The following is a 22,698-nucleotide window of genomic DNA, read 5'->3' on the forward strand; positions in this document are numbered from 1 at the left end:
CGTCTGCTTGCGTCAGAACTTAACAGTAGATGAACCAATTCAATCGCAGCTGGAAGAGGTTGCCTCATCCACAGAAGTGGTATGAGACATTTAAATACCATGAAAAATGTCACCCTGAGTCCTCTGACTTACACGGTGTGCCCACATTTCCTTAGTTATGTGTTGGCTGTGTGCAACACTGTTTGTAATTGTATACAGAATGGGAGTGGTTTTGAGGCCATCATGATCAAAGCTTGTGTTGATTACAGGTTCAGTGATAAGTATATGATTGCTTAATTGCTAACTGGTCACTTGTAAACTATCAACGTCAGAACTCTAGTAACCAGATACGTGGTGTGCCAGAATCTCTCTCCGTGTTCATCTCATCAAGCTAGCCAGAGAGGCTGAGAATAGAGATCTTACATTTGTTTGAATTGTTTCTGATTTGACTTTCCATCACCTATGCCCAATTGTCTAACATTGAGCCACTAACAATGGCCAGTTAGGTCACTGAACTCTATCACATCCGGTGTGGAGAGAAAGGATTTGGTATGGCCTATAGCTCTAGCCTCTTCAGTTCCCAAGTGAGACAGTATGAGTCCACCCCATAAATGCTGGACTACACATAGTCAGGATCCTCTTAGATCCCCAAGAGAGAATGCTCCATGCCGTAGGCTTTCAGAGCTGCTAGGAGCCTCACTAGCTAGGCTCATCCCTCTTTGTAAAGTAAAGCACATTGACCAACCACTTTAGGCCCATTCTCTAGGCTCTGTGTTTCTTTCCCAAATAGCCAGAAACCCGCTGTCTGGTTCTGCCTTGGCATCTCTCTGGATGCAAACCAACATGTACAAACCTAGGTCTCAATTATCAGTTAGACTGTCATTGTCACTAACACTAGACATCTCTTATAGGGCATATGCTCTTAGAGTGGATGTTCGTGCTGGTTTAGCCTCCTGAGTGTGCAGTTGGGTGGTTACAATACCGGAAACAGAAGCAGGGCTAGGAAGAGATTACCTGAGCATCAAGGCATGGCAATCCCGACAACCGGCTCTGCATTGCTCTACAGAAATGAATACAAACCCCTGGGTCTAGAGACATGTCCAAGAGCTTTTGTTCATGAGATAGCCCGGAGCTTTTACCTGGTAAATCAGTCAGCCAGTACCCCTATGTGTGCGGGACCTCCATGAAGACCGGCCCTGTCCTGCAGGAGGGGCCTTGCATGCCCCTCATTGATGTCTGTAGAGGAAGGAATCAAACAGTATGCACATGACTAAAATAGCAGAGAGCCACTGCTGGCAGGATGGGGTCAGTGGGTGCCCGGCTGGCAAACAAAACCCTTCCTTGGCAAAGGCTTCCTTTCCTTGACTGCTCCAGCAAGCCCCGCTCTGTGGATGTTGGCTTCGGTAACTCCAGTTCTAAAGTGGCGAATCAGGCCGCTTGCCAAGTTGCAGTCTCATAAAGTGTCTGACTTTTAGATTACAGAGGGGCGAGTTCATCATGCTGCCGCTAGGGTGCTAGCAGCTCCCCAGGGCTGGGGCAAAGGTCATGTGTGTCTTATGCTGGCTGACAATAGTTCAGTCCACAAAAGACACCATACCTTTATAGACAGTCCTATGGTATCATATGTCCCGGTGACATCCTATCTTAGTCATCTTGGTATATATAGGTACTCTCGAAGGGAAATGAAGGGGTCACCTTAGACTCCGTCTCCCAGATGTCCCCTTTATTAAGTGACACTTGGCACTCCTTGCAGACAGTAAGCTGTTCTCATCAAGAAGGGGCCAAGAAGTGCTCCAATTTGGCTAAATTGCGCAGCACTTTGGTATGAACACTTGGTATTTTACTTAAACTGTGGCATGTTCTTCCTGCCTGTGGAGCGGTTTCGACAGGAAGCAAATGGGTCATGTTGGAACAACACATCTGGGTAAGACTGAGGCTTCTGCTCGGCATCAACTGAGAGGACCGATAGAGCTTTCATCAAAGACCTACTTAGCATCTCTAGTCTTCCTCTGGGGAGAGATCCAAATGGGAAGGACGTGAGAGTACTGTGTGTGGCTTTCAAGCCATGGCCCATGGCAGCATCTCCCCTGCTGCCTGATTCGGCCGTGTGTTGATTCTCTGAGTAGTAGCAAGGACCTATCAAACACCGTGTGATGGTGCTGGACAGACAGATGTCTAGAGCGTGTCCGGAACTAATCTGACATCCCACATGAAGGCTCAGAAGGGCTCACTCCAGTCACCAGAGGAACTACGTCATCAAAGGAGACAGCGGTTGACTTTAGGTGTGGTCAGAGGAGGAAGAGTCCCAAGGGGCACTGTTGCAAGCAGGCCCAAGCCACATACACACTCCCAAGATAAGGATCATTCTAGAAAAAAAAGGATGCTTTTTGGAAGTTATTATTTCAAGAATGTGTCTAGTGATTTTCATAAACTGGGCTTTGAAGTTGACTCCACAGTGGGGTTTTAGCAGATGAACCTAATTCTTGGAGGCTCCAGGACTGGGGTGTCCCTCCCCAGAGCCAGGGACAGCAATAGCAGCAAGCGTTCTGTCTATTCATAAAAGCTTCAGCCATTGAAAAGATGCATTGTGTCTGCAGAGATTTCCCCCACCAATGTGATTAGACATTTCTTTGTCTAGTCCGTCCTGTTTGGAGTTTTTCTCACAGGGTTGAAGGCCCTTGCGGGCAAAGGGAAGGAAGGGCTGTAGAATGAAGGGCGACTTTCCCACTGTCAGAGTTTCACTTTCCCCAGGGCACCTTATGGTGTGGTGAGGAAAAGCCCAGCCGCCACCCAGGAAGTCTCGGTGAACATTTGTGAAATCAAAGTAGCTACCCGTGGACTCTTCTAAAGACACAGCGTTCCTTTAAGGGACACCACATCTCTTCATTTTTCTAGGAGCACTCTTAGATCTAGAGAATTTGGTTTGTGTCTGTCTGTCATGGTGAATGGCATGGCCCTGGGCTATGGAGAATTGATGAGGATGGTTTTCCCAAGATAGCATAGCCATGCAATAGAAATTTCTCTATCACGGCATAAATACGCTGAAGTAGAACACAGCTAAGTTTCTTAGTTTACCTCCGTCCCCAAGGGTCCCTGCTGGTGTGGGGCTTCCAGGGAAACTGGATCAAAAGCCAGGACAGGAATGTGCTGGAATTTTCTCTAGGCAGTTCCCAGGGCTTCTGACTTCAGGGCTGTGTGAAGGGGGGCCCCACATTTCACCTTTGTTCCTAAGTCAGGAGATGGAGACCCTGCCCCAGTCAGATGCCACTGCCCCCTCGGCACATCTCTTGACCTGCAGTGACTTCCTAATCAGCCAAGTCGGAAGAAGGTCACCCAGTCTAGTCACTCTGGATAAACAGCCCGTGGCTGGGAGCCTAGCCTAGAATGACTGAGCCATCTCTCCAGCCGTGGAAATAGCCTATGGGAAGTTAAGAGCAGGCATTCTCCTTTCCTGGAAGAACAAATGAGTCTGAATCTTTCTGCACAGAAATATTCTGCGCAATGTAAAACCCCAATTCTTTTAGCCAACAAATCTTAAAGATTCTAAATGAGTTTTTCTCAGTAAGGACTTGCATTGGACACACCCAGGTTGTCTGTTAAAATGACAGTCCCTCAAGATAATGTGCGCATGTAATTATGCATACACAGAGACGCGGAGGGAGGAGAGAGAGAGCTGGGTGTGGAGGCCTGGTTTGGAAGTCATTGCTCTGAAATATCCCACTGTAACATTGTAGCTCCTATAAGAGATGGTCCGCTGAACATAGCCACACTTGACCAAGTTCTCCCGAGCAGGAGTTGTGTGAGCTACCCCAGGTAGTCGCAAGTGCCTCAGGGCAGCTCTGCTTTCTAAATAGGGAATTGTACCAGAGACATTACGTGGCTTGCCATGGAAAAATACTCCTCATCAACTTTTTTCCCTTTAAAGTTCATTTCATTGCTAATAAAAGAAGGCGAAAGCCCTCGCACTTCAAAGCGTACAAACTGCTAACTCTGACTTCAGTGCCAAACACCAGGCCCCAGCCAGTCAGTTACTGGCATGGCATGGAGTGGGCTTTTCTCCTCTTCTTCTTCTTCTTCTTCTTCTTCTTCTTCTTCTTCTTCTTCTTCTTCTTCTTCTTCTTCCTCCTCTTCCTCCTCCTCCTCCTCCTCTTTCTCCTCTTCCTCTTCTTCATCTTCCTCCCCCTCTTCCTCCTCCTTCTTTCTCATCCTAAATATTGGGAGTGAAAAAAAGAAAAAAAAAAAAAATAAATAAATATTGGGAGTGGATTTATTTGTGAGCTTACCAAGCACACTTGGGGATACAGTGTACACCCCACTGGGCTAAGTGCCAACAAAGGGAGACATGGTGGAGGCACGTCATTTTGCTGTCACTAAGTCAAAGTGATCTGTGTTTCTTCTTCCCCGAGAAGTGTTCCCCTAGATTGTATAACCCATTTGACTTCAGGTCTGGGAATGCCCACACGAAACGAGAAAACATTGAGTTGGTTTGTAAGTTGTGTGTGCTCCAGTAGGCAGGCTGAGAAGGCATGCAGGCCGCCCTGCTCAGCTGCAGTCCTTCCTCGGTGTCTCCCAAGGACCAGGGCTGCCAGGTGGGCATTGTCCAGGCACCAGATGAGGCACTGTCTTCAGGTGGATGTCTGTGGTCTGGTATGGGGTCGTCTGCCCTCCTTCACCTTTCCCAAGGCATTTTCACACATTTTCTGACAAGTCGACATGTTGAGGGGCACAGCCCCTCAAGAGTTGTTTCTTCCCCTCACTAGTAGTAAGTGGTTCAGAAGTTTGGGGGAGGCATTAGCTCACAAGAAATCCAGCAAGAACCACCCACCTTCTCAATAGTGTGAATGCAACTGTGAGCCTGATGCAGTTGGAATTCTGAATGTTCCTCAAACGCTAGCATATATCCAGTTTCCCAGCCTCTGGCTCTAGTGGCAGGTCTTAGGTCCCTGGAAGTGTCTCCTTGGAGGGACAATGGGAGTCCAGCCCTTCTACTTCCTTTTGCTTCCTCTGGGGAAGGAGGGAGCTTGTTTTGCATGTGCCCTCTTCATGATATGCTGCATTGCTGCAAGCTTAAAGCAACACGGCCAATCTCATAGATCAAAACAGTGAATCAAATAACATTCACAAGTTAATCATTCAGGAATTTGTTATAAGAATGGAAATCTGGCTACGGCAGACCTGAGGTAACAGAACTCAACCCACCCCCAGAATCCTAGCACTTGCGTGAAAGACAGACTGTGAAGACAAAAACAAAAGTCTCAAGGGCAGCTATGGAGGAAGGAGGAACCGAATGGATGGCAGCTGCCACTGATCCACCCTGGTCAGTCTCTCCTGGGAGCTGCTCCGCACATGTGCTGTGTGGCCTTTGTGTGTAGACCCTGGGAAGGAAAGATTTATTCAAGCTTGAGGGGAGGTTGGGATGCTCCTTCTATCGTGAGCATGCGGTCAACCACGAAAATAAATGTATTTGTGCTTATTCTTCTCATTGGTTAAGAAACGGGGGTCTGTATATTTAAGTTGGAGACCCTGTGAAGTGGCTTCCAATTCTTGCTAGTGGCAGTCATAAAAGCTCACCACTGCATCCTACCTGCTTCTCAGCAGAACTTCAGAAGTGATTGCCTCGCTGTGATAAAAAGAGTCGTGTCCAACTTCTTCCCATTCAGTATGGATTCTATCTGTAACTGTGCGACCTGCACTGAATTAACCTGAAACCTTTATACAGTTAAGTTCACTGTTTGTAGTATCCCTGCTTGTGTTACTTCTGATCTTCCATTTTGTCAGGTATGCAGAGTCAGAGGTATGTAGAAAGAGAGCATGTGCCTGGGGACTAATAGAGAAACCAGAGAGAATGTAAATAACAGTGAGTAGTGTCCAGTCCACAGTTACTGATTGTCAGACAAGATTACAGTTGCTCTGTTCTTATGTGTTGGTTCCAGAACCCTTCAGACTGCCCTATGTCTCTCTGCCTCCCTGCGCTGGGATGACCAGGGAGTGCCACCATGTCCCTTTATCTCTGCCTCCCTGCACTGGGATGACCAGGGAGTGCCACCATTCTCAACATTTCTTCTTACCTCGGTGAGAAGATGCAGGTCCTCTTGTCTATGCAACAAACACTTTATGAAGTGAGGCATCTCCCCAGCCCCTGCCCACAATTTTCTAAAAAGGTTCTCAGCTTATAGTTGAATGCACAGATAGGCAGTGCCCATGTAGAGGGTCGACTGTATACAGTTCACATAGATACACTGTACATGTGCAATTACATACGTAACGAATGAAACAGCTCATTCATGAATCTGCCACTGTCTGGTGAGACTGAGGCTGAGACCGAGGAAGCTTTGTGCCCGGACAGAGTAAGCACGGGGATTCTCGTGAGTCTCTCAGATGCCAGGATCTGAGCCGCCTCCCTCCGGCGCTGCAGACAGCAGCAAGGATGATAACAAACCAGCTATCTTCCAAATGCCAATCAACCCTCCTTAAAATGTTACATTTTCTCTGAAGAGACCTGGCCTGCAAGGAGATGGAGTCTTAAACACGGGTGTGAGGTTGCAGGCAACAGGAGTGTTTTTGGAAATGTAATGGAAAGCACCAACTTTGGGAGACCAGCTCTCCCCTCCTCCAGTGCACGTTTCTCTCCCCTTGGGGATTTTATTTCGTTTTGCCCTCTCTTTCAACGGTGCTGAGTGTCAGAAGCCAGGTGGCCTTGATTGTTAATTTTTCTCCTCAGCGAGACGCTTTGCGGTGCTCCCAGCATTTGTCATCCATTCGTGTTCATTTCTTTAAAAATCTGTTGGCAAATTAAAGTACACGTCACACGCTGATTTTGTTTGTTTGTAATATTCAAGCCCGGTGGGCACGGAGTCTGATTCATGTGGTTTTGAGCTTTTCCTTTCACACAACATGTGGAAATGGGTTTTCACCAGTTTTGTTCACGTTGCACAGAGAGGCCTACTTCTCCGACATCTTCAGAGAGTGGTGGCCCTATCTGCTGGCAGGTGACCAACACAGCAGCTGCCCTTCCCTGCGATGGGGGGAATCTTCCGTTGCCCTGTTCAAAGGCAATAGGGGTAATTGAGAAAGCCAAGACCTATACAAGACCAAGATAAGTTAGATAAGAAGAGGGTCTTGAAACAGAGGTACAACATACTATTAACCATGGCCAGGACATGACTGATTTATATAAATGGTAGTAGAAAGCTTTGTGTGAACGCCAGTGCCGAGATAGTGATGGACAATTCAGCAAACAGGATCTAAATAGGTATGATTTGCAGGTGCTAGTAGTTTTAAGTAGTTAGTGTTCCTTTGGCTAAACATAACAAAAGAGAGTTAACAGTTGTTTGGGATTAGGCAGTCTGGTATTAGTGTGTGTGTGTGTGTGTGTGTGTGTGTGTGTGTGTGTGTGTTTGCCCATATTAATGGTTGAGTCCTGATTCTGATGAGGGGCAGGAGGACTGGAAAAAGGCCTGTTACCCAGTGTGCTCTGAGGGCTATTCCAACCCACGTGACCCAGAAGCAGTTTGCAGAGTCCTGCGGCTTATCATCATCATCTGCCTGCCCTGAATCTGTCTCCCTTGCTTGTGCTCCCAGGCCCCCATCCCCTCTCTTTCAAGAAGTACTCTTCTGGGGCTGGAAAGGGGTGAAGAAAATGTACTGCTCTTACAGAGGCCAAAGTTCGTTTTCCAGCATGCACTTCAAGTGGCTCACCACCATGTCAGGCGGTTTAAACCTGCCTATAACGCCAGTTGAAAGGGATCTGAGTGAGGTTCCAAAAAGAGGAACATGGGATGTACTCACTCATATTTGGTTTCTAGCCATAAATAAAGGACATTGAGCCTGTAATTCGTGATCCTAGAGAAGCTAAATAAGAAGGTGAACCCAAAGAAAAACGTATAGGCATCCTCCTGAATATTAACCTTCATCAGGCGATGAAAGGAGACAGAGACAGAGACACATATTGGAGCACTGGACTGAAATCTCAAGCTCCAAATCAGGAGCAGATGGAGAGAGAGCACGAGCAAGGAACTCAGGACTGCGAGGGGTGCACCCACACACTGAGACAATGGGGATGTTCTATCGGGAACTCACCAAGGCCAGCTGGCCTGGGTCTGAAAAAGCCTGGGATAAAACCGGACTCGCTGAACATAGCAGACAATGAGGACTACTGAGAACTCAAGAACAATGGCAATGGGTTTTTGATCCTACTGCACGTACTGGCTTTGTGGGAGCCTAGGCAGTTTGGATGCTCACCTTACTAGACCTGGATGGAGGTGGGTGGGAACCCTGATTGCTCTTCGGGCTCACAAGGGAGGGGGACTTGATTGGGGGAGGGGGAGGGAAATGGGAGGCGGAGGCGGGGAGGAGGCAGAAATCTTTAATAAATAAATAACAACAAAAAAAGAAAGGGATCTGACACCCTTCTCTGGCTTCCACGGATACATACACTCATATATACATAATACTCCACCAACACTACCATGTGTGACCAATGGTACATGTGTGTTCACTTGTGTACACATACAAACACACTAATATATATATATATATATATATATATATATATATATATATATGGAGAGAGAGAGAGAGAGAGAGAGAAGGACACTCTGGTACCTCTGCTCTGATCCTAGACTCTGGATCTTCAGCCTGGGATTGACCCCAAGGTTGTACCTTGTCATAAACTGCAGCACTCAGTGAGGAACGGCCACTGAGCTCACGCCAGGCTGCCTGGGGATACGTCAGGGATCCTTATAAAAACCAATGCTGGGAATAAAGTTATGGGCTGCCAAGTTCGCTGTATGAGCCTGGAGTTACCAGGAGCTGTCTTGGAATAAGAGAAGTTACTTGTCTGCTGTGGGCTCAGCAAGGAGCACCGCTGAACTGGGGCTGATGGCAAGGCGTGCATCCCTAAAGTGGCCTCTCTCTGGAGCCGTAGCCATCTCTGGACTTTCAGATAACCATAGGACCCTGTATTCGCACTTCTTCTGAAGATGATTTAAGTTCGGTTGCTGATAATGTCTGACTAATGGAAAAGTTGATCTGTCAAGTTACAGACATGGAAGGCAAAGTTGTCTGGGTCTAATTAAGGTAGAGAGGACTCTTATTCCTTCTGGAAAATCTCTAGTCATTATCATATGGTAGAAAAACAGCTGGTTAACTTGAATCTATCACATGAAATACAAAGTGATCTCCTCTTATTGAATGTCCTTCTTCCAACTACTTTAGAAGCTAATTATTTGAAATTGTAACAACAACAACAAAAGGAGCTTTCTCCTTCTCCTGGCAGCCAACAATTCAAAAATGGCTTAGAGTCCAGGTCCCTTGAGACTGGCTCCAGTAAACTCTTCCATTTGTTAGCATTTGGAAGAGCCCAAACCAAAGACCAGCACATGGGAAGGGATGGCCACATGGATGGATTAGTATTCTTCCTTAGAGAAGTATATTCAAGAAGCTGATGACAAGCCCATGCAATTCTCCTACCTGAGGAATGGCTGAAGGTTTCTGGCTATAATTTTTTCTAGCTACCCCGTAAGAATATATGGAATGTCACTGATACTTGTATTTGTAAAGAGTTAGTTAATAAGCATATGTCACTATTTCATGGAATGTATTTGTTTGGAATGTGGTAGTGGGGAAAAATGGTAAAAATGAGAACAAGATAAATTTTGAAGTACCTAATTCCAGGAGCCTTTAATCTAGTCCGCATCCAGTGTATTTCTGATGGGCTTACCCCAGACAACACCAGGAGAGAGAAGTCACCAACACATTTCTGGACAACATTTACAAAATGATGTTCAAGGGTCTGGAATATCTGGAGTAATAAATTTAAGTAGCTGTGGAAGTGTGGAAGAGGCTTGGACAGAAAAAATGTCAGGCAAAGGCTTTGGTAGCATCTGGTCTCCAATAAATCGTGGCGGTGATTTCATGGGTGAAGTGAACTTCCTGGGGAATTGCTCTTAGGGGGATAAGGGACCAGGAAACTTCAGGTCCCTGGCTGCTCAGCACAGCTTGAAAGTAGTGAGTAGATCTGGCATCCCTGCTGAAGGGGATACAGGATTCTTAGTGCCGACTTCGCTGATGTGGCAAGAAAAGAAAGCGCCTTTTATCTGGAAGTCTGTCCCCAACATTGTGTCACATTGAAAGGAAAAAAAAGCAGTGCGCACTGCGGTTGGTCGAGAACCCTGTTGAACAGGAAGATGCAGGGGTGGGAAAGCGCAGAGGCGGAGGACCAGCACCGAGTGTGATGGAGAAGGCCAGGTGGAGGGAAAGACCTGCAGGGAGAGGCTGAGGCTCAACCACCAGCCTGACGGGAAACGTCGCCAGGTCTGGTAAGGAAAGAAAGAGTGACCATGGAAAATGTCCTGTAACCGAGGAAGTCTGGGTTTTGCTCTTTGATGATAAATGTGGGAAGAGTAATTCTGGAAACACGAGAGAGCATGAACATTCCTGGGAGCTGACTGTCTGACTGCTAGGCTGTTTAGAAGGGTCCCTTCGAAAGTGCTGTCCTGTTTGGTTTGTTTTTGTTTGTTTATTGTTTGTTTGTTTAAGGACTATCTACTGTTCAAAGAGAATCAGACACTACATTAGGGTGTTTTAAGACTTCCATGTCATATAAACTTGATGATAATAAATAACATTTTGAAACTCTGGCATTTTTATTCTAAAACTTAATATTGATTGCCAAATAGATGTTCATTTGGGGTTTGTTTGTCTCTGCGGTGCTAATGACAGAAGTCAGGGGCCTCACAAGCTACACAGGTGCTCTACCCAACCCTTGGCTTTGTGAGGAAAGGACCTTGTGGTGTAGCTCAGGCTGGCCCCCAGGTCACAATCCTTTTACATCAACCTCCCATGCACTGAGATTATTAGTGTGTGCCACCGTGGCTGGCAAACATGGGATTACCCATGTGTTCCACCGTGGCTGGCAAACATGGGATTACCCGTGTGTGCCACCGTGGCTGGCAAACATGGGATTACCAGTGTGTGCCACCGTGACTGGCAAACATGGGATTACCCATGTGTTCCACCATGGCTGGCAAACATGGGATTACCAGTGTGTGCCACCGTGACTGGCAAACATGGGATTACCAGTGTGTGCCACCGTGACTGGCAAACATGGGATTACCCATGTGTTCCACCGTGGCTGGCAAACATGGGATTACCAGTGTGTGCCACCATGACTGGCAAACATGGGATTACCAGTGTGTGCCACCGTGACTGGCAAACATGGGATTACCCATGTGTTCCACCGTGACTGGCAAACATGGGATTACCAGTGTGTGCCACCGTGACCAGCAGCAGCTTTGTTTTTAGTACAAAACAAAAAAGTCAAGAAGCAACTGTAGTTAGCAGGGGTTTTCTCTGAAGGACTTATCATTGTTTAAAGACTTACCCTATCCCATGTTTGGTAAATTTATTAGAGTAATATTCTCATTCCCAGCATTAAAGTGACTTAACTTTATGTAGTTCTGGCTTGGATCATCTTGGTAAGAATACCATTTACCAGATGCCATTTTAGACCACTTTCTCAATTCTTTTTTTTTTTTTAAGAAAAGTAATTATTCCTTATTCCCCTGTGTCCCTTATGTAACTCCCTCAATTAGAAGTGCTGTTCTTATGAGGTATACTTGAGGCCCTACATTCAGCAGAACCTACCTTTTTAGTCTTTAAAATCCTGATACGGTGTAGGCCTGTGGAAACGGCTCAGTTGGTGAGAGTTCTTGCCGTCAAGCATGAGAGCCCGATTCCAGTCTGCAGAACACGCAGAAGAGAAAAGCCCTGGACAACAATAATTGGCTTTATTCCCAGCACTGGGGACACAGCAACTGGAGGCTCCCTGCTGCTCACTGGCCAGCCAGCCAAGCTGAACCAGGGAACACCAGGTTTGGTGAGATGCCATGTCTCCAAAGAGGAGGTGGAGAACAATTGAGAAGACACCTAGCCTTGACCCTTGAACTCTGCATGCATATGTGCGTATACACATAAAGCACACATACCACATACACATTTCACACACAGAGCACACCCATACACACCTCACACACACACACACACACACACACACACATACATCACACACATATACCTCACACACATCCACACATCTCACACCTCACACATATACCACACACACATACACCATACACACATCTACCATACACATATGCACAGGCTTACACACGTGCACATACCACACACACACACACCTCACTCACATACACCATACACATACACAATACCACACACACACCACACACACATATATATATATGCCTTCTACATACACTCACACACATACACCATATACACACCTCACACAACACCTCTTACACACACACACACACACACACACACACACACACCACATACACACCACTGAGGGAGTTAAATGAGCTTCCAAACCTTGGAAACTCTGCATCTTGAACTTGCAGGAGCCAGGTAGTCTGAGAAGAAAGCGTGGTTTGTGTGTTCTCCATGTCTCTCTCAGCTTTCCAGCGCTGTTGACCTGCATCCCTGCTGGTGGAATTTCCACTTTTGAAGAGAGCCCTCGCTAGTACTAGTCCGGCTGCTACCTCTGCCCCTCCCGGTCTCCGCAGCTCTTCACAGCAGCATCTTTTGAGACCCGCATGGCGGCCTCCATTTCAGTTTCAGGTCAGAACTTTGCTCTACTCTGGCTTGCTTTGCCAAGAGAGCCTTCTCGAGCCGTTCGTACCGAGAAATCCTCGTCACGCGAACCTGGGAGCCTTTTTCTGAGCCCCGGAGCCTCCAGGCTGCTGGAGGAAAGCAGTTCTGCTCATTAAGCCCTCATTAAGGACATTACTTAGGATCGCAACTGCTGACAAAGGGGAAACCGGTCCTTTTCTAATGACTTCCTAACAGAGCCTCTATTGTGCACAGAGACCTGAAGTGTGAAGGCCACTCTGAGAGGGTTGCCTGAGAAAATAACCAACTTGCTAAGTAGGTTGTAGATGAAAAGCTAACAGTTTAGCCACTTGCTTTTGCTGGTCAGCAAAACGGGTCCCTGCTGTCCCTTAAATAGGACTGTACAGATGGCCCCCACGGAGACAGTGAGGACAGGGGTGACCTGGGGGAGGAGATAAGCCACAGGAACCCTCCCCCGACCCCATTCCTGATCGTCTTACCATGTGCTGTGGGGCTTCCACGGAAAGCAGTGACTAGTGACTAATGATGGGGTCACAACCACACTGTGAACTGAAATAATTCTGGCTAATTCCATGTCACCCATGCATGCAAATGGTTTCTTGGTCCCTCAGACTCCAAACACTCCTCCGTCGTCTCCTCACACTACTCTCTGCTTGGCGCCATTCTCTCCCCGTCATGCCCAAATCCTTCAGTACCCTTCCCCTGTTACCACTCTCATCAGAGAAGCAGGTGCCCCTCTGGTTAGAGCATCCATGGCAACGCAATTTCCACTGCACCCACGTCTGCCGGGACCTTAAAGAAGGTGGAGGGTTTGTGTCTAACATCAAGGATGGTGATTACAGAAAGGTCAAGGAGCCTGGGCTCGGGATACTGTATTCTGTGTGGCTTCTCTCCACAGATGCATATCTGAAAGCTGAAACACATGTCAGTATTTCTCTTAGGAGAAAGTCTTCATCGTGGTGGTTTCAAGTAGGGGTTACTAAAGGAGATCCGGGTGCTCAGCTGGCTTCACCCAAACACGCTAAACTCCATTAGCTACCATGGTCAGAATCCTTGAATGTAGCGAATGCCAACAAACCCCACCAAAATGGCTTTGAGCTAAGAAACAGACAAGACCATCATGGGATAAACTGCGGCCCCAGGAAACTGCAGCAAGAGGGTTAGAAATTTCAGGCCAACCTAGGCTACACAGTGAAACCCTGTGCCAAAAAGAACTAGGAAGAGATAAGGAGGAGGTAGCTTCCAGAGTGAGAACCTGAGGCCCTTGGGGCCTGGCCTGGGATGCCTGTGGGGCTAGGACCGGATCCTCCAAAAGTCAAATTTAACTCCATGTATAACAATTCATAACTTGCCAGTATCCAAAGCAATTTGAAAAAAAATTGTATTTTCACTCAAAGAAAATCCAGCAGCTAATTCACAGGCACCCTTGCATTTCCTAAACTGTCCAAATATCCCACCATATTTTAAAAATGCGCTCTTTTCCCTGAAGATGCTATCAGGTCAGGAACCACCAGAATGGGAGAGGGAGGGGAAAGCGTGTGTTTAACACTCTTTCATCGTATTTATAGAAATTGTGACGCTTTCCGTCGGAGCACGTAAGTTACTTAAACAGAGGGAAGCTGCCCCTGATCCATCATCCTTGTAGGGAGGCCTTTCTGGGCAGTGGAAGATTTGAGGTGAATTTGGGTTTGGCTGTGTGGTTTAGGTTCCTTCTAGAGCATATATTTAGGTCAGCTCATGTCACTCTGCCATGAGAATCTGCAGTAAGGAGATGGTGCCCGCGCAGTGCCCTTTCTGTTTCTCGGAGCTTCCATTAAGGACAAAGCGATCTCCTATCTTTCCCTTCCCCAAACTGTTCAGTAGAACTTAACCTTTCCAACAGACGTGGCCAACTTTTCCAGCAAAGGAATCCACAGCCTTTGTGGTTTGGGTAAAAAGGTGGTTCGTTTTACTGGGACCTTGATGAAAAATGTTTTATGATAAATTCAATCTTTCCTAAAAAAAAAAAAAATCCCCCAATCTACTTTTCTGGGTGGAATTCAACATGAAAGCCGTTTCTATAAAAGCAGCCAGTGGCTGAAGCTGTGTGGACCTAGGAAAACAGTCTTGGATCCAAGGTTAGGGTTTTATTGGTCGAGGCACTACGCATGTTTGCATTCTGGAAGAACAAAGTCCAACACATTGAGGTGAGGTTCACTTTTAATTCACTTTTTTGGGTATTTTAGAGGGAAATTTCCCCCCTTCCCCCTTTTAATACTCTTCTACACTTGGTAGAATGTGGAAGGGAGGGTCTCTGCCAGAAACAAGTAGCAGAGGTATACAATGTGTCAATACACAGGACAGCCGCTGGCTTCCTCACGCAGGCTTCAGACAGAGTTACTTGCTCTCAGATTCTGGCATAGCACGCAGGAAATTCCTCGTTGGTGTGCCCAGGGCAATAAACAGACCTCCTGCATCTAACCACATCCACACTGAAGTTTCTCATGTGGGGTTACTTTATAGCTCTCTCTGTGTTAAAGTTAAGGGTTCCAGCATTCCTGTCCCATGCTTCCTTTAGCTCCTCAGCTTTGGAATTTGGGTTTAGGAGTCGGTGGGTCTTGTGGTTTGACTTTTGCTCTGTTCATGGGCTGTCAATAAAGGTAGATGAGGCTAAACACATCACCTATAGAGAAGGGAAAAGATGCTGTTGGTGTTTGTTTGGTCTTTTAGACCTCAGGTTCCCCATCCGGGTATTCACCCACCCACTTCAGATTGGAACTATTTGGAGAAAAAAAAAAAAACTCTAGAGAACACCCAACTGCTTTTTCTTTGCCATTCCACCTTAAACAATATAGCCCAACATTGATTTATGTAGCCTTGCTTCCCATTGGGAGCTTGAGTCACCTACACTGACCTAAATGAGCCAAAGGATGCATGTGTGTTCTATAGAAACCATGCCCTACTTTCCCACAGCCCAGTCTGCCTGAGCCCACTTCAAGAAGGCCACCAGGGATGGTGTGGGGCACAGAGGAGGAGGGCGGAGGAGCAGAGAGAGAGAGATCTGGGAAGGACACCGCATCGGCTGAGTCAAATTATACTCATTAATTCAATTTGTGTCAGGAATGTGTGTAAATAAACGCCGGCAGCTGCAGGGCTGTGTGTCCTGCAGGGTGCAGGCAGGATGCAGGGCCAGAGGGCCAAGGAGCCTGACTGGGGCCTCTGCGGATGATGCTGCCACCATGGGATAATGACGGCAGGGATGGTATTATCATTATCGCATTAAGGGGCTTTAAATGCAGAAATCACTGAGCCAAATGGAATCAGAGAGGCTGCCCCGGTGCAGATAAAATCTTCACAATTTGAAGAGATTAAGCTTCCATGACCGCTCTTTCCTGGGCGGGGGTTGTGGGGGAGAGATAACTACAGATCCGATTTCCTGGGTTAATGGACACAGGACGGTGTCTTGTCTTCCTCAACCTGGCACCGTTTCCAGACAACCTGTTCACAGCCACACTCCCAAATAGAACAATTCAGAAGAAGCAAGGCTGAGAGCATTGAATTCACACAGCCCTGCCAGTGAAGGACAAGCCCAAGGTGCCATGAGACTGTAAAACGTATTTGGGTTTGATTTGGGGCACTTCACATTCATGGACTGTTTGGGGGGCTGATTTATTAAGCCCCATGTGGAATCCTGAGGAAAGACATGCTTGACCCTAAGAAGATGGTTCTTACTACTATCCTGACACTCTCAAAGGTTCAGCAAGCACTGTTTACTCTGAAGAGTTGCCTAATTCCCAACATAATCAGCATAGAGCCTTTGTCCCTGCATACTGATGGAGTGGCAAGTGAAGGGAGGCAGCTGCATCTTTAAAACTGTCTGGAATTCCTTTGTGCCTGGGAGGGAGTCAAGATGATGATGATGATGATGATGATGATGATGATGATGATGATGACGACGATGATGATGATGATGGCAGTGATGGTGGCTAAGCCAGGGGCTGCACAATTTTCTGTATGCTTCATATATTTAATCTGCACCATAATTGCTGCTCGTACAAGAAACGGAGGCCTTGTGGGAGTTAAGGCACATAGTCATGGACATGAAACCTGGAGGGCAGTTGGGATTTACCTTCTGGCAGTTCTCAGGATCCTAACAGCAGCCGGCAGTCCCCGGAAATACCTCCTCTTTGAGCCACTACAAATATAGCCCCCTCCTTTGGCCTCTCCTCCTCCTAGGCTCCGTTGCCAACTGCATCATTTCATTGTGAAAAATGTATTTTATAAGTATCGGCCATGCGAGTCTCTCACTAAGGACCCACAGGTGAGGTATGGCAGGGCAAGCCCCTCCGTGAGCAGCAAGTTGCCCCTCCCAAATGCTGGTAAGCCAGTATCTCCATCTCTATGCAGGTCCTGTGGGAATGGTGTGAGGAGCAACCAGCATGTAGTGGAAGACTGAGGAGGAGCAAGGCTTGTCATGTGGCTTCTTCCCAGCTTCTTCAAATGACTCAAAAATCACCCCCTGTGGGTGCCGCCAGGCAGGACTAAAGAAACACCAGCACTGCAGGCAGCTGCTGACCACCGTGGGAGACAGTGCAGTTGACATGGCCTGTATAAGCCAGCGTAGTGCTAGCCCCAGTGCTTTGAGACACTAATGGGCCTTTTGGGTGGACACATTGCTTGTGGCTTAGGAGAGGTGAAGGAAAGCCCAGCAAGGACAACAGGGACCAAAATAAGGCCCTCCTCCCCTCCTCTCCCAGGCCCTGGGTCCTGGGCGTAGGACCTGTGGCCTTGTAGACATCAGATACCTAGCTCTACCACCTAGTCATAGCCCAGCCCAAGTCAGTGGTGCAGTTTATCCCATTTTACGATGGCTCTTCTCTTTGTAAGATAGGTACACTCTGGTTCATAGGATGTGAGATAGGGTTCTTCTGGTACATCCACCCAGCCCACCTTCAATAATGGTCTCTTGTGAGGACATCCTGGAAGAACGGTCAGTGAGAGGACAGAGACCTTTCACTCCTGCCTTACACAGATGTCCACCCTTAGGAGGTTGGTGACCTTCAGTAACCAGAGCAAGCAGAAGTTGGTTCCACCTCTGTGTCCTTCTCCATCACAGAGTGGTGGCACAGGAAGCTCAGTTTACCCTCTCAGAAATGTGGTGTGGTGTGTGTGAGGTATGTGTGTGGTGTATGTGTGTGTGAGAGTGTATGTGTGTGTGTATGGTGTATGCATACGTGAGGTTTGTGTAGTATGTGGGGGTATGTGTGTGTATCTGTGTGTGTATGGTGTATGCATGTGTGTATGTGTGGTGTGTGTGAGGTAAGGGTGGTGTAGGTGGGGGTGGGGTATGGGGGTGGTGTGTGTGTGTGTGTGTGTGTGCGTGCGCCTTGTGTAGATAAGTGCATATGTATGCAGAGTTCAAGGGTCAAGGCTAGGTGTCTTCTCAATTGTTCTCTGCCTCCTCTTTGGAGACATGGCATCTCACCAAGCCTGGTGTTCCCTGGTTCAGCTAGGCTGCCTGGGAGCCTCCAGTTTCTGTGTCCCCAGTGTTGGGAACAGTCATATTGTCCAGGGATTCTCCTCTAACCTATGCATCAGTCTCTCTTATCTGCCTCTTCCGTCTTCTGTCCCTCCATCTGGCCCAGTCACTCTCTCCTTCCACCCTTCCACGTGAGATGACTGAGCCACTCTTTCAGAGGTGGTCAAAGAGGCTGTAACTGTGTGAAGAAATGTGGTCTCCCCTCCCCGGCACACTCATGGGAGTCGCCACAGCCTGAACAGAGTCTGTCTTGAGCCAGGGAAATCTGTACAACCCACTGTTCCTGATTACGACATTTTCTTCCTATTAAGTCTATAGTCTTGTTTATCCTAGAATTCAACAATCACAGCCCGAGATGAGGGGAATTTGATCAGAGCTGGGTATTTGTGGAGCGGGGGCATTTATCTCCACTTAAAATTGGCCTTTTCACAGCCATGGGGGTTGTTTTCATGCATTGTGCCTTAATGATGTTTTTATTTACCTAGCCTGACATGGTTCCCGCCTGCCCTGGGTAATCCAATATAAACTGGTAATACCCAAGATTCCTACGGGCAGGAAGGGACTTTTCAAAGAAAACCAAGGAAGGCTCCCAGTTTAAGATTCCACTGAAGGAGAGAAGGAAAGTCTAGTAAAGGAGGCCAGGCAGCAGCTGTCTGAGCAGGAGCTTCCGGTTCAAATGGTTCCCAGTGCTGCTGCCCACTCTTACGGGCTCCAGTGCACATGGTCAGAGGAAGTTGGGTCCTTTCTCCATAGAACAGAGTAACTGCTAACTCCGAGATTGGAGGGCACAATGTAGTGACTCATAGACAAGGTGTATATTTTTATGTAACTGTCACATACACACCCCAAAAAAAAGTTAGGACGTGAGGGCCGTAGTGGTAGGATAAAGTATTTGTTGTTGGCATTAGATAGCATCTAAGTTATCTTTCGTTCTGGAAGATTCTCTGTGTGGAAACGGTGGCACGCAGCTCTCGCTGGGTTAGACGGCATATGTCCAGTGAGCCTTTCTCATTGGGAGAGGGTTGTATGTCTCTGCCTTCTACAAAATGCCATGTGGGAGGTATCCCCTGTCAGCTGTACTCTTCTGAGTGCCGCCTGCGTGCAGTCTCTGCTGTGTAAACGGCTCGCTGGATCCTGACCCAGGTGTGAACCACGGCTGCTACCACACTCTCAGAAGACTCTGGACATTGACAGTGAGCTAGGCAGGCCTCAGCCTGACAGCGCAGAGCGTCTACCAGGCCAGCCCATGGAAATCCACGTCTTATGACAGCCCTGAGCCTCTCAGTGCCACAAGAAGCTGAAAGAGTCTGAGGCTCTGGGCCTCTGAGAGGACAGAGACGCACTGCGCTGTGGACAACGTGAGCAAAGTATGAGGAGGCTGCCAGCCCCAGCCGTGTTTTTATTCTGTAGTACTACAGATTGTTCATTACAGAACTGAGTTTACAGTGAAAGAGTGAGCCTGAGAGCACCGCCAAGAGCTGGCCACACAGTGGACACGGAACGTGTCTCCTTCTCGTCGAAGGCAGCCGTCCACAGTGTCTGAGACGGCTCCACAGATGTCAGTGTCTCCAGATGTGCAAAACCAGCCTGGAGTCTTAGCGTCGCAGGTGTGTCTAGGCCGGGCTGGGCAGAGATGAGGAGAGAATGGGAGAGGCCTGAGGAGGCTTGCTGTGGGATGTCCTTTTGTGTGTGCGTGTGCTGCTTTTGTTGTTGTTGATGATGATGAATGTAGCCACAGAGGCTTCTACTAAGTTCCTGGGGATTTTGATCTGAATAAGTCCACAGCATGCATTTTGTAAAAGGAAGAAGGGAGGGAGGGAGGGAGGGAGGGAGGGAGGGAGGGAGGGAGGAAAAAGATCTGAGATGCACATGTGCTTCTTTATATAGAGGGCACTCTGATAAAAGTTTGCATTAAATTTATTGTGAGGTGCCAGGTGGTGGTGGCACAGGCCTTTAATCCCAGTCAGCTTGGAAGGCAGAGGCAGACAGATCTCTGAGTTCAAGGTTTAGCCTGGTCTACAGAGTCAGGACAGCCAGGGACAATAGAGAAACCTTGTCTCAAAAAAACAACAACAAAAAAAATCTTTCTTTGGTCAGCTATTGTTAATAGTCACTGCCTACAAGAGAAGGAAGGGGGCAGTGGATGCCTTCAGCAGGCAGAATCGTGGCACCAGGCTTCCTCACACCCACCCTGAGCGCTGTACTTTCTCATAGTCATCTTAGGAAGTTTTGCTTTGTTAGTTAAGAGTACCCGGCTTTGTTTGCCTATGTCTGAGTCAGAGTTTCTACTGCTGTGAAGAAACACCATGACCTTGGCAACCCTCATAAAGGAAAATATTTGATTTAGGGGACTGGCTTACAGTTTCAGAGGTTCAGTCCATTATCATCATGGTGGGGAGCATGGCAGCGTGCAGGCAGACATGGTCTTGGTTATATTTTGATCAGAAGGCAACAGGGACAGGACCATGTCACTGGGCAATATTTTGAGCAAAAGAGACCTCCAAGCCTGCCCCAACAGTGACACACTTCCTCCAACAAGCACACCTGCTCCAACAAAGCTACACCTCCTGATAGTGCCACTTCCTATGAGTTTATGGGGGCCAGTTACATTCAAACTAACCACAGCCTTCATGATTTTTAAAACAGACCAATTGTAAGCACATCACCATTTTCGAATTCTGTGAAATGCTTTGGAAGAAATGCTTCATTTGGCTACATTGGCAGTGCATAATCTTCAGAACATTGTTTCAATATTGTGACGTGGAAATTGCCACCATTGAAATCCTGTTGAAGGTCATGGACGTAGATGACACTGGCCACCAGGAGTGGGAACCTCCATGCTGATTTCTATAGTGCCTGGGCTAGCTCACGTTCCCAACAGCTCAAAGTGCATTATACATTTGCAGGAAAATGGCCTCATCTAACCCAGTATGATGATTTTTTAAAACTTGGGTAAAGAAGTTTGGAGACATGACTTAAAGGTAAAACTCGGGCCTATTATGCACAAGGCCCTGGCTTCAATTTCTAACACCCATTTCCAAACGTGGTGAAAGGCAAAAACAGCCAGGACCTAGGGTCCCTAGTATTTGTTAATAGCATTTTTAAAGGTGGGTAAAAGACCTTCTGCTCACCAAAGGTAGCACGGGTTAGCCAGACACAGCACAACGGTTGCATTATAAGTGGACTATAACTAAATTGAACTTATTTTCCCGGAATACAAGTAGAACGGCAGGTAGTTCCTATGAAAGCACCCATCTGACGTGTTAATTCCCCATCACCACAGTTAATTTAACCTTAAAAGTAGCCGAGCATTTGTGCAAAAGTTCTCACGTTGCCTGAGAGAATTCACTCAAAATCAAGTCCACGCATTGCTCTAGATTCCCACGTAAGTTAAGTTTACGTGGAAGTTCTATCTCAGAAACATACCTCCTGGAGAATTCTTTGCCTTGATATGGTGTTGGGTTGTGTGAGTATGTTGGGGGGGGGGGTTGCACACATGCATGGGTGCTCATGTGCATGCATGTGAAGGGGTGTGCACGCATGCATGGGTGCTCATGCACATGCATTTGAAGGCCAAAGTTTGACACGGGGCGTCTTCCTCGGCAGCTCTCCACCTTGGTTTTTGAGCTAGGATCCCTTCACTGTGTGACTGAGCTAGACTGGCTAGCCAGTGAGCCCGAGGGCTCCTCCAGTCTCTGCCTCCCCATGACTAAGATTCTCAGTATGCATCAGGCTGTGGGTGTGGATGCTGGGGATGGCAACCAGATCTTCTTGCTTTGCATCTCAAGCCCTTTACCCTAAATCATCTCCCTAGTCCCTCAGTGTGGCCTTTTGCTTTTCCTTTGACGGTTTCAGCACTTGGCAGGGAAGCAACAGTGTTTGTGCTCCATCACTGTGGATCAACATCCTGTACCAGGGAAGAGATAAATACTGTTTGCCGTCTTCAGACAACGGTCTATTTCCCCATCTTGTTGCTTCTTCCCTCGTCTTTCCCCCTTAACAGAGACCAAAGTCTATTGGTTGCCCTTAGGTTTGTTTTTATCGCTCGTTTGTCCAATTGTGACAAGTTATAATATATAATCACATATATTTATATAACAAATCATTTAAGTAAATATTTTACAATATCAGAAAGTTGGGCGTCCCTTAGGTAGAGGATTGTATGAATACGTTTTATTTACATCAATTTACTTTTTCTTAGTTTCTTGGCAAGAAGACTGTTTGGGAAATAATTCCACGGCTCTTTCAGAAACATTGCCATGTGGTCTGGCCACAGTTCTGTTCCCAGGTATGGAGTCCTGGGGTTAATGAAGGCTTCCTCTGCAAGGGCTGTTATTTTAGGCCTACGGTTGATTTTTATGCAAACCTTAGCTCCCTTCCGGGAGGATGTTGTTCTAAGCACCTGCATCCTTCCTCCATACCCAGAGATCTGCTTCACCTCCCAGCACTAGCTCTCCTCCGCCCCGGTTCTTCTCTCTCTGCTCACCTCTCCAGGGCTGGCTCCTAAGATATGATTCTTTCCTATGTCTTATGACTGTTAATTTCCT

At 47.3% G+C, this 22,698-nt stretch overlaps 1 protein-coding gene across 3 annotated transcripts in view; it reads left to right on the forward strand.

Annotated features, from left to right (window-relative positions):
- Atp8a2 (ATPase phospholipid transporting 8A2) overlaps window positions 1–22,698 on the forward strand; it is a 537,082-nt gene that overhangs the window by 396,763 nt on the left and 117,621 nt on the right. The gene's annotated exons all lie outside the window — the stretch shown is intronic.

The sequence above is a fragment of the Microtus oregoni genome, unplaced genomic scaffold (assembly GCF_018167655.1).
Source record: "Microtus oregoni isolate MIOR12 unplaced genomic scaffold, Mior012 000045F_ref0000178, whole genome shotgun sequence".
Classification (NCBI taxonomy): Eukaryota; Metazoa; Chordata; class Mammalia; order Rodentia; family Cricetidae; genus Microtus; species Microtus oregoni.